Below are 14,764 nucleotides of genomic sequence, written 5' to 3'. Positions count from 1 at the left end.
TCAGTGATTAAGAATGCTGGTTGTTCTTCCACAGGACCCTGATTTCCTAGCACCCATATGTCGGCTTACAACCGTAAGGCTGTAACAGGTGATCTGTGGCCTTTTTCTGGGTTATACAGGCATTGCGTGGATATGCTGCACAGATATACATGTAGAAAAACACCTACACACATAAAATAAACCTTTAAAAAGTTGGATGATCTGCTGGTACTAAGATCCATTTCAAGAACCCCAAATTATGGTCTTTGTGCTGACTAGTTTTATGTCAACTTGACAGAAGTTAGTTCTGCCCTTGGCACCAGACTCTGTCGTGGGCACTCCCCCTCCCCCATCTGAAGGGAGGAAATGTCAACGGAGAAAGTGCCTCCCTAAGATCAGGCTGTAGGGCTTGTTTGCTTAGTGATTGATTGGGAGGGCCCAGCCTACTGTGGGTGGTGCAGGGTTCTATAAGAAAGTAGGCTGAGCAAGCCATGAAGATCAAACCTGTAAGTAGCACTTCCCCATGGCCTCTGCATCACTCAGCTCCTGCCTCCAGATTCTAGCCCTGCTTGAGTTCCTGTTCCAACTTCCTTCAATGAAGTATAAGCCAAATAAACCTTTTCCTCTCCAATTTGCTTTTGGTCATGGTGTTTCATCACAGCAATAATAATCATAACTAGGACAGCCTTTAATCCAAACACTCAGAAGGCAGAGGTAAGATGATCTCTGTGAGTTCAAGGCCAGTCTAGACTATATAGCAAGTTCCAGTCCAGCCAGGGATGCACAAATAAACCCTATCTCAAACAAACAAACAAAGCAAAATTATGATTACACTTGGTGGTGCAGGACCTTAACTTCAGCTACCCCAGAAGTTGAGGTAACGGGAATACAACAATTGTGGTGGTATGTATATGCTTGGCCCAGGGAGTTGCACTATTATGAGGTATGGCCTTATTGGAGGAAGTGTGTCACTGTGTGGGTGGGCTTCGAGATCCTCCTCCTAGCCACATGAGAGCCAGTCTTCTCCTGACTGCCTTTGGATCAAGATGTAGAACTTTTGCCTCCTCCAGCCCCACATCTGCCTGGATGCTGCCATTCTCCTGCCTTGATGATAACAGACTGAACCTCGGAACCTGTAAGCCAGCCCCAATTAAATGTTTTGACCTTGTAAGAGTTGCCTTGGTTGTGGTATGTCTTCACAGCAATGGAAACCTTAACTAAGACAGAAGTTGGTACCAGGAATGGGATATTGCTGTGATAGGCCTGACCATGCTTTTATTTGGAGGAATGTGGATTTTAGGACTTTGGATTTGGGAAGCAGTGGAATGCTTAAAGTAGGACTTAATGGGCCATCCTAGTAGGAATGTGGAAGACAGTGCTGCTGAGGGTGATTTTAATGGTATAGGCCTTCTGACCCAAGAGGTTTTAGTGGCAAAGAATTTTAGTATGTGGCCTAGAGACTGTTCTTGTGATATTTTGGTGAAGAATGTGACTGCTTTTTGTCCTTGTCTGAAGTGTTTGCCTGAAGCTAAGGTAAAGAGATCTCAATTAATTGCATTGACAAAGGAAGTCTCAGAAAAGCCCAGCATAGATTTGCCCTCTAGTTTGCTCTTAAAAAGGGCTTTTTGAAGCATAGCAAGCATAGAAAGGAAAAATACAAAAAATATGGCTCAAAGAATAAAGGGGCATCAGGAAATAGAATGGAGTAGAATCCTGTCTTCAAGGAGATAAACAGATTAAGAAAGTGATAAGCTAAGCTAAGCTTATTGTTTATACTTTTGAAATTGAACAAGGGACTTGGTTATTGTTTTTATTTGGACTTTTAATCTGAAATGAACTACAATCAGAAACAGAGAGCACAACTGTGATCCAGATCTTGAGGCTGGAAGACACAGGCTTTTTCTGGATCTTGTGGGATAGTAACCATGTAAAGCTTAGGCCTAGGCATGGTGGTACACACCTTTAATCTCAGGAGACAGAAGCAAACAGATTTCTGAGTTTAAGGCTAGCCTGGTACAGAGCAAGTTCCAGGTAGAAAGAAACTCAGGTCCAGATGTGGTGGTATACGCCTTTAATCCCAGAACTCAGGAGACAGAGGCATACAGATCTCTGAGTTCAAGGTGAGTTCACAGAGTAAATTCCAGGACAGTCAAGCTTAGACAGTGAAGGAGTTGAAAAATAGAAAGCTGGTGATGATGTAATAGAACAAGAGGGCCATGTTCCAGCCCCAGCAAGCAGCAGAACAACCTAGGCCATGCGGCTCTGGCTTTACAGTCAAGAATAGAAGAAACTACAGGGACAACTAATGCTGGTTAGCTGGAGCTAAGAAATTAACAGTGATTAAGAAGAGGCCAGCATCACTGAGGTGAAATCTGGGAAGTGTTTTCTGAGAGCACAAAGAACTGTGTTCCAGAGATAGACAAGGATGCACCTCGTGCCGCAGCTGTACTTGGTAATGTGTAAGAGTCGCCCAGGTAGTACTGGTTTTGAAGGCATGAAAGGGTCATGGGGAACAGCTGAAGCTTGGCACTGTGAGAGGCCAAAGAAGGCCATTGGTGAAGGTGCAGCCTCAGTTGCAGTTGACAACCCAGGACTGAAGGAGCCATGCAAAACAGTTGAGGCTTTGCATAAAGGGAGCTCCATAAAGGGAGCCTATGAGAGACTATTGGTGAAGCCTAGTTGCACCAAAAGACCCCAGCATACTGGAGATGCCAGTACCATAGGATGATAACCACCAAGAACAGCAGCGGCAGTACAGTAGAGTCAACCAGAGGCTAGAGTGCTATAGACAGAGCTGGAGAAGTGACCTAAGCCCTTTTTGAGAAGCCAAGAAGATCTTATGTGGATCTCAGACATTAGAACAAGAAGCTGTAAAGTTGAAGTTGCCTTGGAGACCCCAAGATGTTAGAGATGCCAGAGCATGGGCTATCTGCCAAGGAAAGCTGCTAACGGAGTGGAACTAGCCCTAACGGAGTGGAACCAGCCCGAGAGAAAGAAGTTTGTTGCTGTCAACAAAGATTAAAGGAATGGAGATCTGAAGAGTGCTTTGACATCAGACATGGAGATGCAGAGTTTGGAGTTTTCCCAGCAGGTTTTTTGTCTTGTTTAGTCCAGTAATTCTACACTATAACCTTTGGGAATGGTAATTTATATCCTGTGATGCTTATGGTATGTGATCTGCTTTTTTAATTTTGACTTTATAGGGTATTACAGTTAAGTGATTGAATGTATCTCAGAAAAGACTTTGAACTTTGGACTTTTAACATTGTTGAGACTGCTATAGACTTTTAGACTTTTGAAGTTGGACTAAACGTATTTTGTATTATGCTATGTTTAGGTATGGTCCCTATAGACTCATATGTTTGAACAAGCCTATTAGGGGGCCAGGGAGTGGCACTATTAGGAGGTGTAGCCTTATTGGTGGAAGTGTGTCACTGTAAGAGTGGGCTTTGAGACCCTCCTCTTAGTCACAAAGAAGCTTCTAGACATCATACCCAGCTATGGCTTGCCTACCCTGCTTGGGTCTGACAATAGACCAGCATTCTTCTCCCAGGTAACTCAATCTCTAACACAGGTTCTGGAAATCAATTGGAAATTGCATTGTACATACAGACCTCAGAGTTCAAAGCAAGTAGAGAAGATGAATTGGACCCTAACCTTGACCAAATTAACTCCTAAAACTGGTGGTGATTGGTCATTCTCCTACCTATGTCTTATATAGGGCTAGGAATAGCCCCCCCCCCTTGAGATCCTATATGGGAGTCCCCCTCTCATGCTGCCTAACCTCCAGTCTGATATCTTAGCTAAATATGACCAACATAAGTTTTTTAAATCCTTAAAAGGCTTCCATAGGGTCCAGAAGCAACTCTGGCCTGCCATCCCCCAGGTTTATGAGTCTGCTCCTTCCCATAATCCCCATTGCTTTGAACCAGATGATGAAGTCTAGATTGAAAGACATAACCACAAGACTCTGGAACCTTGCTAGAGAGAACCTCACGCCATGATTCCAACCTTGCCTATGGCTGTTAAGGTGGATGAGGTCAGGACGTGGACACACCACTCCCACATTAAGCCTGCCAGGAGAGAGGTGATCCAGCAGTTGAGGCCCCAGCAGAGGAGACTTCCAGGTGAATGAACTTCCACAGGAAAAATGAAAGGTAACCTTACACCCTGTCAATCTGCTAAAACTGCAACTCCAGTTGTCCTATAGCCCCCCCCCCCCCCCTTACTATCTGGGTACCCCCAGGGGACGATGCAACAATTTTGTTATCTAGTTCACAGTGATTGGCAAGAAGACTGATTGAACTGCCAGTTCTTAACTCCTTTCTCCTCAGACTTAACATGGAACTGTTGGCTACTGGACAGGGACTCTGCATTGGAAATAAGGTACCCTCACCCTATTCTCACCTCTGCAACCGCACTGTAACCCCTACTGTTGCAGGATACATGCTGCCCCCAGAGAATGCTTGGTGGGCTTGTACCTTAGGGCTTACTCCATGCATTTATGGCCTGGTTGTAAATACAACTGAGGAATTTTATGTTCTAGTACAGCTTGTACCCAGAGTGACTTATTACTCTGGGGAGAATGTCTTCAGCCAGCTAACTCCTCCAAACAATCGAGTTAAAAGGGTGGCCATTTCCGCTGGGTTTCTAGGTTCTCTCCTTGGCATAGGGCCGGCCAGAGCTGCTAGTGTAGGGGCCTCAACCCTAATACTCCAAGATAAAAACTACAAGGCCCTACTGATGGCGATAGATACAGATAAACAAGAGATGAAAAAGTCCATCACAGTCCTCCAGGATTCCCTATTCTCCCTGACAAAAGTAGTCTTAAAGAACAGAAGAGGCCTAGACTTGCTGTTCTTCCAGCAGAGAGGACTCTGTACAGACTTAGGTACAACAAAATATTATTTCTAGACAGAAAGAGACTACAAGACAAAAAAAAAAAAATGTTAACTTTGACTTGTGGTCCTTACATAATCAATGTTTTAGTTAGGTTTGTTAAGGAACAGATTTATTGTCAAACAACAATACCAGCCCATAGAAACATCTCAAGGACTCAGGTGGCCCAAAACTAGAGGAGAAATGAAAAGGCTAGACTGACTCCATGACAGGCTTCAAATGGACAGTCCAGGAGACTTGGCCTAAGAACCAGACAAGTCCAGACAAGCCCAGGCAAGTCAGTTACTGGGGAAAAAAAAAAAAAAAAAAAAAAAAAAAAAAAAAAAAAAACAGGCTCCAGCCCCAGGCCTTGGTAATGGTTCTGGATTGTCTAAAGACAGAGTAAGACAAAGCTCACCTACCCTGAAGTTCCCCTAATGTGCTTTAAAACGGGCCTGTAAGCTCACTTGGCTGTCTTTTTATCTTGGTAATGAGAGACCCTAACATGCTGGACTTCTACAGAATAAAACACTGCGTTTACACACTATTTGAGTCGGGGATATCATTCTTCAGCAAGTCATAGACACTTACATACAGGTCATGGTGTGTCTTCACAGCAATACTTCACAGAATACTAACAAGCAATCCTGTCTCAAAATTATAAATAAATAAATAAATAAATAAATAAATAAATAAATAAAACAAGAAGAGCTGGGCAATTCGACAAAAGCCTTTAATCCCAGCACTCAGGAGGCAGGTGGATCTCTGAGACTTTGAGGCCAGCCTGGTCTACACAGCTAGTTCCAGGTTAGCCAGAGCTACACAGAGAAACCCTGTCTCAAAAAAGAAAAAAAAAAAAAAGAGGGGGGAGGAGGACTAGAGAGATGGCTCAGTGATTAAGAACACTGACTACTCTTCTAGAGGTCCTGAGTTCAATTCCCAGCAACCACACGATGGCTCACAACCATCTGTAATGCGATCTGATGTTCTCTTCTGGTGTGTCTGAAGACAGTGACAGTGTACTCATATAAATAAATTTTTAAAAAATGAGAAGAGACTTGGAGATACTGTGGTAGGGTGCTTACCTAGCCTGTGGGATCCAATACCACAAAAGACAAAGAAAAAAAACAAACTTAAACTTAGCAATCCAGCCTCAGCCTCTCCAAAATGCAATGATTACAGGCATGCAGGACCATGCTTGTCTAAAGCAGACGTTTTGATCTGTTCCACAAAGAACATGTTAGTATTTGTTAAGTTAGGATACAAAGTATCCTATATATAGACACACAGTATATAGTTAGTATAAATTTAGCCTAGCTCTGCATAGGAGAGAAAACTATACAGTTGACTCTGGCTTATTTTACTTGATATTTGTCTTGCTTTATTATGATGATGATGTGATGATGTTGTAGTTGTAGTTATTGCTGTTGTTTTTGAGACAGGGTCTCATGTATCCCTGGCTGGTAGTTAAATATGCTACATAGTTGAGGATAACCCTGAACTTCTGATCCTCCTGCCTCTTGGATGCTGAAGATATATGTTTATATCATTGTGCTTGGTTTATGTTGTATAGAGATCAAAACCTGGGGTGTTGAGCATGCTAAGCAAGCACTTTACCAACTGAGCTACACTCCTACCTCTTATTTATTTATTTATTTATTTATTTATTTATTTATTTATTTTACAGTATTATGCCTATATGAATGCCTGCAGGCCAAAAGGCACTAGATTACATTATAAATGATTGTAAGCCATGTGGTTCCTGAGAATTGAATTCAGGACCTCTGGAAGTGCATCCAGTGCTCTTAGCCTCTGAGCCATCTCTATCTCTCCAGTCCCACTTCCATCTCTTAAACAACTTCTTTTCCTTTTTCTTCTTTCTCCCTCCTTTTTTATATTTGTTTAGTGTGTGTGTGTGTGTGTGTGTGTGTGTGTGTGTGTGTGTGTGTGATGCCCTCTTTTGGTGTGTCTCAGGACAGCTACAGTGTACTCATATACATTAAACAAATAAATGCATCTTTTTTAAAAACAATTAAGTAAAATATATATCATTATGAAGGTGGGGAGTTCAAAGATGGCTCAACAGTTAAAAGCACTTGTTGCTCTTATAGAGGGCCTGGGTTTGGTTCCCAGCACCAACATGCTGGTTCACGACCATCTGTAATTCTAAAATTAGGGCATTTGACACCTTCTTCTGACCTCAACAGGTACTAGGCACAAACACGGTCCACATACATACATGCAGGCAAACACTCAGAAACATAAACATAAAATAATCTAAAAGCACTTTTTAAAAGGATGTAATTAAAGAAAGATTCTGTCTGATCTGACAGTTTTCACAGCTCTGCATATCCCTCTAAGAAGCAAAGATAAACTGATATAAATTGTAACAGTAATACGAGACAGACTGAACCAGAGCCTGCAGTTATATGGGTGTCTGGGCTTCTTGCTGTATCGCCGCCGCCTCCCCCCCCCCCCCCCCCGCCCCATGTCACTGGGTATAAACAGTGCATGTTGGGTTGGAGCGGGGTAGGGAGGGTAGATTCTAGTCATCAGGAGATAGTCTTGGGTCCATTTGCTCCTACAATTCTTCTTGCTGAAAAGAGCCCTAGTTTCCTCACCTGAAAAAAAGGGATTAATTCTGTTTCATGAACATGTGTAAAGTTCCTAGCTGCAGAGTAAGCTATAAATAAGCCAGGCAAAGGCTTCTGTAAAGTAATAAGCTGTACTGGCTGGTTTTGTGTGTCAACTTGACACAAGCTGGAGTTATCACAGAGAAAGGAGTCTTCCTTGAGGAAATGCCTCCATGAGATCCAGCTGTAAGGCATTCTCTCAATTAGTGATCAAGGGTGGGAGGGACCAGCCCCTTGTGGGCTGGTAGTATTGAGTTCTATAAGAAAGCAAGCCAGTAAGTAGCATCCCTCCATGGCCTCTGCATCAGCTCCTGCTTCCTGACCTGCTTGAGTTTCAGTCCTGACTTCCTTTGGTGATGAACAGCAATGTGGAAGTGTAAGCTGAGTAAATCCTTTCCTCCCCAACTTGCTTCTTGGTCATGATGTTTGTGCAGGAATAGAAACCCTGACTAAGACATAAGCCTTTGTTAAATTCTGTACCTCTGGCCCACGATAAACCCAATGTATTATCGCTTCGGTTATATGTTTACTGGACTTAGTATACTAAGAACATCACATGTTCCAGACAGAGGCTGGGAACACAATGGAGAGGATGATCTTTGACTGGGCAGTCATGGTCCTTTAAGTCTAGTGGACCGAGAACAAACTACCAATCAGAATGCAGAGTAAGGTGAGCTCTGACAGGGGCGTGGCTGTGCAGCAAGAGCCAGAGTCTCTGAGAAGGAGACGAATTGGGACCAGAGTGTAAGGAAAAAAAATGAATGAATGACACACACACACATGCATAATTAGCGAGCAGGAGCAACAGCTAAAACGAGGACTCACCAAGGACTGTTTCTGTCTTATCTCCAGAGCTTGTTGGCTACAAATGTGATTTGCTATCAAACTATTCATTAAAAATAATCACATTGGATGGCTTAGCCAGAGGCCATCCAGATGACATTGGAAAGAGTCTCACAACAATGCCCAGCCCAGTGGTTCTACGGGATCCTCTTTTGAGACAGGATCCTGGATAACCCAGATTGGCTTCAAATTCCCTATGTAGCTCAGGATGACTTTGAACTCTGCTGCTTCTGTTTCCACCTCTCATATGTGGGTATCCAGGCATGCACCACCACGTCCAGCTTACCTGGTAACTAGAAATTAAACCCAGGGCCACTTCATGCATCTTAGACAAGGCCTCTACCAACCGTGCTATATCTGTATCTATAGGGTTTTTTGACATTATGATCAGGGAGAAATGAGCATTTCTTCCATTTCACGAGTACAGGCCACAAATATCCAGAACTGCATAGGGTAGCTCACCATAAAAAAGAACTAGCTGTCTCTGAAGTGCTGTTTGGAAATCCTGATCATACTTAAGCCTGGCGTGGTAGTACATGGCTGTACTTTCTTTGGTGGTAGAAGCAGGGAAGTCAGGAGTCCAAGGCCAATGTCGGCTACACAGGGAGTTCAAGGCTAGCCTGGGATAGATGAGACCCTGTACCCTACCACCCCCCAATGTCAGCTACACAGGGAGTTCAAGGCTAGCCTGGGATAGATGAGATCCTCTACCCTACCACCCCCCACGCCCCAAAAAGGAGAAGGAGGAGAAGGAATAAGGAAAATAAAAGGAGGAAGGGGAGGGGAAAAAGAGGTGGAGGAGGGGGAGGAGGAGGAAGAAGATAATAATAAAGCTGTAGTGCCCAGCATGTTTCCCCAGGGGAAGGGGTCTCACAGGAGTTTGCTAGCCATCCCTCTCACACTGGGCTTTCTTCTCAGCACCTTCCAACCGTTTCTCATCAGATCTGCTTGGTTCACACCTAACTAAAAGCTTTATCTCTTATTCGTAGTGTTCCTGACCTCTTAACATTCCCTTTTAACTCTAATAGCACTCATCCCAACTGTAACATAAGCGAGGAACTGGTAGTTCTTACCATGGCTCCCTTTCTCTTAGTACCTATCAGTGAGAATCATCTCAACTCAATCCACAGGGTAGGTCAGGAAGCTCGTATCTCTGTAATGGGGGAAAACCAAAGTGCTAAAAACTGGAGAGAGGATCCTGTGGTCATTTCTGAGAAGAGACTAGAAGCCAGCCCACCTATTGTCCAGGCCTCAGCCGTGGTCTAGTATAACCAATGCCCCTGTGTTATGTATCTCCAGATATCACCAGGAACCAAATGGAATTCTTCAGGGCCATCACCCAGTTCAGTGCTTTTTTTCCTGTTTCAAATCCAGCTGACCTACTTTGGAGCATCTGTCCTCTTATCTGAAAGGACACCTATATTAACCCATCCACTCAATCGAGAATGTGGAGGGACTGGAGAAAATGGAACCACACTTCAGAGTACAGACATGCAATTGGTGTTGAGCATCAGTGGGGAAAGTGCGGAGACTCAGTGAAAGGAGAGGCTCTGGCCTGCTGAGGCAAGGCCAGGGTGAGGTAAGAAGCCAGAAAGTGTAGATGAATGTGTGCAGTGTCACCAGAGCAGGGTAGCTTGGAGATAACTCTCATACAGTAAAGTGGAGGAAGCACGGGAGCTGGATGGCACACATCTGAGAAGCAGGAGGCAGCCAAGAACCCTCACAGAACTGTTACACAGCTGCAGGTCTATTGGACTGATGAGGTTCATTCTACACTGCACTGCACTGCACTGCACTGCAGTATACTGCGCTACAGTACATTGCTATGCACTACAGTACACTACACTACAATGCACTGCACTACAGCATACTACACTGCACTACAGCACACTACATTTCACTACAGTATACTACACTACACTGCACTACAGCCCACTATACTACACTGCACTACAGCACACTACACTGCACTACAGCCCACTATACTACACTACACTATAGCACACTATACTACAGTGTACTACAGTATACTACCTACACTGCACTATGGTACAGTACAGCACAGTACTAGTGCACCACACTACACAGAACTGTACTGCACTACACTGTGCTACACTATATGACATTGCACTACAACACACGCACTGCACTACACTACAGTACACCGCACTACACTATACCGTATTACACTATACTGCACTGCACTACACCGTACTGCACTGCACTACACCGCACTACACTACATTGCACTGGACTACAGTACACTGCACTACACTGTATTACATGGCACTGGACTATACTACACTGCACCTGACTACACTACACTCACTACACTACACTGCTACACTGCATTGCACTACACTACCCTACACTATACTACACTACTATAGTGCACTGCAGTACAGTACACTGCACTGCACTACACAGTATTGCACTGCACTGGACTCCACTCCACTCCACCCACTCCACTGCTCTATAGTACTCTATACTCAACTTCATTCTTCACTAAGGGGTCCTGAGGTGAGGTATCTCAGAGTGCTGCTGGAAGAGAAGACAAAACCAGAAAGTGTCAGGCATGGTGATCAAGTCCTGTAATCCCGATACTTGGAAGGCTAAGACAGGATGATAGCCTTGAACTGAGCATACCCTGGGCCACACGGGGAATTCCAGGAGAGCCGCATTTACAAAATGGGCACATGTCTCAAACAAAACAAAAGCAAGGGCGAGGAACTGGAGGTCTTTTAGGGCAAAGTAGATGGTGGTGGGAGTAGGTATGAGTGAAAAACAACAGGCAGGTCGCCCCAAGTACCCCGAGGTCAAGAGATTATCTGCTTCCACCAGACATTGAGGAGGAGAGGGGTCAGAGATCAGAGGTCCACATAGGTGTATGCAAAGCCAGGACCCAGGCACCCAGCCCATGATTCACCATCCTACTCCATGTCCCCATGCTGACACCCTGAATATACTACACTACACTACGGAATAATCTGCAAGCTGTACCCTGCTTCACCTAGATGTGTGTGGTTTCTGTCTCTGTGGAGCCTGTTCAGTGGCAGGAGCAGAATCTGGATTCTAGACCAAGACCGCAACAGCTGCTTCACTGTGGCTACCCCATCCTCTGCATGGGATGCCCACTGAAATGTTCTTCCCTTCACTGCAAGGGCAGAGGAAGCATCACAAGTCTCCTTAAGGGACTGTCTGCCCATATTCTCTTGCTTTTATTTCCAACCATTCCCAACCAGGCCTCAAAAGAAACATAAAAAGCCAGGTGGTGGCTGCACATGCCTTTAATCCCAGCAGAGTTCCAGGACAGCCAGGACTATACAGAGCAACCCTGTCTCAAACAAAACATAACAAAACAAAACACAAAATAAGAGAGAGAAAAGGAGAGGAGAAGGAAGAGGAGGGAGAGGGGAGGAGGAGGAGGAAGAGGAGGAAGAGGAGAAGAAGGAAGAAGAAGGAGGAGGAGGAGAAGGAAGAAGAAGGAAGAAGAAAGAGGAGGAGGAATGGGGAGGAGAGAGCACAAGAGAGAGAGAGAGCGAGAAAGAGAGCACAGATTACATTTCTTTCTTTCTTGCCGGGTGACCCTGACATTAAGTGAGCTTTAAAATATCATCCTATCCTTCACCCCTGCTCCTATCTCTTGCCTAGAGCTTGGGAACAAAGGGACAGAGCGTGCTGCCGCTGTAGTGTGGGACCAGGGCGCCAGGGCAGCCCCCTCTTCTGCTCACTGCATGCCCTGGCCTGAGAGCATGCTGCTGTGGGGACTTACTAGTTCAAGGGGTATCCGAAGGCAGGAAGGGGAAGGCCTTCCAGTTCAGGTCCCCACATGTAATTGGAACCAGAGGAAGCCCTGATGGGAGAGACCTGTCATCTCAGCTACTTATGGGGCTGGAGTTCGAGAATCATGAGTTCAAGGCCTGCCTGGGCTACAGAGGAAGTTCAAGGATAGAATGAGTAATTTAGTGAGATCTTGCCTCAAACGAAAGAAAGGGAGGAAGAAATAAGGAAAGAAAAAAAAAAAACGGGCTGGAGATACATTTTGTCCCCAAGTTCGTAAAGAGCCCTACCCTCTGTCCAGTCTACCTGCTAAGTCCAAACTGTCCTCTCCTCCTATCAGGTTAAAGGGCACACATGGCTGGCTGTGTTTTTGAGTGAAGGAAAAGAAGTGACCTGGTATGAAGGCCTAGAAGGCCTGGATGTTGAGAAGGAAAGAGAGAATAGGTTTCAGTCAGAGAGAGACAGTCTTAGGTGGGCTTCTCCAAACCTCCTTCAGTCCCCAAGGCTTTGTCTCATCCTTGCCCAATCAGGTGCCTCTAGATTCCTGGAAGTTATGCCTTGAATCCAGCAGGTGTTACTCACTCCTACTCCACCCACAAAGCCTCCCACCCCCCACCCCAGGTGCCATTCTGCTTCCAATCCTCACTGTGCACTCAGACCTCCAGTTCAGTCCCCTCTGTGTATGAGTGAGACCTGGCGTTTCCCCCAGGTCCCTGCCTCAGCCCTGACCCTCCAGGGCACCGCAGCCTGGAGCTGCATTTCTTTCCCTTAGGTGTGCTGAAGCATAGCCCAGAGGCTCCAGGGTAGGCTGTAGCTCCTCCACATGTCAGGAAGGGCAGCTGTGCCTTGGAGATGCAACAGTGCCACCCTCTTGGACCTCTAGTCATGTCTGTAATCCTAGCATTTAGGAAGCTGAGGCAGGAGCCTTGTCACAAGTTGCAGACCAGCATAGGCTAAACAGTAAGTTGTAGGCTAGCCTGGGATATATAGTGAGATGCTGTCTCCAATACATTCCATTAAAAATAAAAAAGTGAAGTAAGTTTGACAGCCTAGCCCAGGAATCCTTACTACAACTCACTCCTTGCTTTACAGGAATGTCTAAAACTCTGTAGGGGGAGGGGTGGGGTGGAGAAAGGGAGGAAAGGAGGAGATGGGGAATGAATGTCCGGGGCTCCGTCTGCCTGCTACACACACAGAACATGAAGGAAAAAAAGGATGTCCCATCTACAGCATGGAAACTCAGATGCCGTCCAATCAAAGAAATCAAGAACTTACCCAAGACCCGAAGCAGATTCAGGAAGTGGTTTGAAAAGGATCCCTCATCGCGCCTCACCTGCCGCAGAGGCCTCCTCTGCGGGGGCCCCAGCATCCGGAGTCAGTTCTGGGAGGCGGGTTGTGACAAGCCCGCTGAGGGCCTGGTGGCTCTGCCACAGTCCCCCTGAGGACTGGCACTCAAGTAAGGCCCCCACATACATGCCCTGGCCAGGAGGACAGAGCTTGTGAGCAGATGGGGGCCTCTGTAGCAACCGGATGCAGACAGTCATCTATACAAGTGCATAGGGTCCCCCTGCCCGGCCAGACCCTGGCCTCAGCAATCTGGTGGGTTTTGTCGGTTATTCTGAAGTTTGGCTCTCCCTGTGATAGAATATATTAAATCCTGGATTCGGTAACAAATGAAGGAAGTATATTTTTGAAAGTTCTTTAAACACATCAAGAATAATGCAGACATTTGTAGGATTTCAGAAAGCAAGGAGAGCTGCTGGGGTTGTGGACAGAGCAGGAAGTATCTGAGTGGATCTGACTGACTGCTCTCCTTTTTGAGGTGAGATGTGAGACTCTACCATGTAAAAGGGTATTCTGGGGCCGTGTAGAGCAATGAGACCAGAGCGGGAATCCAGGGAGGCAGCTAACCGTTCACCCAGAATCCAATGCGGACATTATACCCTTTCATAAAAATCCATCCCACCCGGCAGCTACAATGAAGAAGGTATATTAATTTTATAGATGAAGAAACTGACAAAGGATTTTTAAAAACAACAACAAACAACAGCAAACAAACAAAAACAAAAAGAAAAAAAACCCCTATGGTTTCATTTCATATCCCAGAAGGCAAGATAATTCTCTTGCCTAGGTCTCCTAATAGATGGAGTTATATGTCTGAACCACCATACCCAGGCAGGGAAAGGTTTTTGTTATTGTTTGTTTGCTTGCTTTTTGAGACAAGGTCTATGTAGTCCTGGTGGTCCTGGAATTCATTATATGAACCAGGCTGGTCTCAAAGTCAGAGATCCACCTGCCTCTGCCTCCTGGAGGATGGTATTAATGGCATGTGTCACCAGGCCTGGCTGGTTTTTGTTTTTTTGTTTTTGTTTTTTTGTTTGTTTGTTTGTTTTTAATTCACTGTCTCTCTGTCTCTCCCTCCTCCCCTTCTCTCCCAGAGCTGTGTGTGTGTGTGTGTATGTGTGTGTGTGTGTGTGTGTGTGTGTGTGTGTGTGTGTGTGACACATAAATATGTATAGATGTGCAGGTACCCTCTGAGGCCAGAAAAGAGCATCAAGTCCCCCTGGAGCTGGAGTTAAAGATGGTTGTTAGCTACTTGACCTGGGAGCTGGGAGTGCTTTTAACCAGTGATCAATCTCTCCAGCCCCTGA

Source organism: Arvicanthis niloticus, chromosome 15 (genome assembly GCF_011762505.2).
Source record: "Arvicanthis niloticus isolate mArvNil1 chromosome 15, mArvNil1.pat.X, whole genome shotgun sequence".
Lineage (NCBI taxonomy): Eukaryota > Metazoa > Chordata > Mammalia > Rodentia > Muridae > Arvicanthis > Arvicanthis niloticus.
The sequence above is the reverse complement of the archived record's forward strand: the minus strand, read 5'-3'. Positions refer to the sequence as shown.